This window comes from Myotis brandtii, unplaced genomic scaffold, assembly GCF_000412655.1.
Source record: "Myotis brandtii unplaced genomic scaffold, ASM41265v1 scaffold1839, whole genome shotgun sequence".
NCBI classification, from domain to species: Eukaryota; Metazoa; Chordata; class Mammalia; order Chiroptera; family Vespertilionidae; genus Myotis; species Myotis brandtii.
The window spans coordinates 7,417-9,267 of NW_005356829.1; positions in this window are offsets into that span (position 1 = coordinate 7,417).

Sequence of the window (1,851 nt, forward strand, 5' to 3'; positions counted from 1 at the left end):
ATATATATATTCTTAATATTGTTTCTCTTCCCTCTGCTTGGTTCCTTGGAGAGGAGCTGCCCACAAGGACGTCTGAAGCTCTTTTAAACTCTCCGGGGATGGATGTGGGCAGTCCGTGTTAATAAGCACGAGAAAGGAGTCATAGGGGATATTTCCACTGGCAATACCAGAGTGGAAACCTCCTGGATCAAGGTTTCCTTCCTAAGGACTCCTCCTGGGCCCGTGTTACTCCCTTATCAGCACGGAAACTTTTAACACTGTACCTAGAGGCATTCAACAAAACTCACAGAAAAATACATTTCTGGTCATAGACAGTTCAAATATCAAAGCACTCACAACCACGGCTCCAACTGGCTGGTCTGATTCTTCATCTTCTACTAGTATTGAACTCCAATCGAGTCTTGGTATTATATGCCGACTCATATTTCACACTGAAAGTAGAACATTTTGATTAGGAAAATGTACTTAAGAGGATAACGAGACCACCTCCGTGGCTAAATGTTTTCTTTCATTTTTTAATTTACTTGTTTTTACACTTGAAATTCCATTTTTATTTCTATTTTTGTGTTCCCAAGTCATTATTAAAATTTTATTGAAATAATTGGGGTGACATTTGTTAATAGATTTACATATAGGTTTCATTTAAACAATTCTATAATTCATCTCCTCTATGTTGTAATGTGTCTTTATCATGCAAATTGCAGTCTCCTTTTATCACATTTATCACCCTTTACCCTCTTCCACCTCTCCCGCCCCCTTTTCTCTCTTGTAATAACCATACAGCTGTCTGTGTCCATGAGGTTTTTTTGTTCGTTTAAGCCCTTCACCTTTTTCAACCAGCCCACCTACACCCTCCCCTCTAACAGCTGTCAGTCTGCTTTCTGTGTCTGAGTCTGTTTCTATTTTATTTGTTTGTTCACGTTCATTAGATTCCACATGTAAATGGAACCATGTTCCTGGATAGGAAGAATTAACATCATTAAAATGTCCATACTACCCAAAGCAATCTATCAGAACACCAATGGTGCATTTCTAGAACAAATATTTCCAAGAATTATATGGAACCACAACAGACTCCGAATAGCCACAGCAATTTTAAGAAGAAAATTGGAGGCATCATCCTGTCTGATATCATACTGCACAGCCACAGCAATCAAAACAGCATGGGCTTGCAGAGAAACAGATATATACAGGGTGTACCCACAAATGTATACACACACTTTGAACAACTACAAAGGCAGTGTTTATTAAACTACATGTCATTTACATTTAACAGCTATTAGCTGTTAACGTCTGCCTACAGTTTTTGGGATACCTTATAGATGAACGGAAAAAATTAAAGAGCCAAAAGTTATTATTTTTAAAACTTAGTTTAGTTTAAGTTTGAAAACACTTTAAAAAGGAAGACCCAGCGTTAGTAAGTGAAAGTGCACAGGCTTTGCGGTTATACCAAATACCGGGGCTTGCCAAGCCACTATGTCATGGCCGTGCTGGCAGCGTTATCACCTCGGGCAGGTGAGAAAGACGACACCCGGCTTCCCGTGTACGGAGACATGTGGGAAAATGCTGCCTGAAAGCCCGCTGGAGTGACGACTGCTTCTGCCACACGCCAGCGAGGAGGCCGCTTTCCCCCTGAGTTCGGCTGCATCGGCCGGGAAGGCTCGGGCTGTGCGTGCGGCCTGTGCTGCCCCGGCATGACCAGGAGGCAGCGGTGACCACATGCGATACCGGGGGCTGTGCCCGCTTCTCCCGCGGCCCCTGCTTGGTGCTTACACATCTCGGGGCGCAGTGCCAGGGCCTCGCAGGGCAGCCCCTCAGCACCCCGTTCCTAGGCCCTTCCTTGACCGCCCG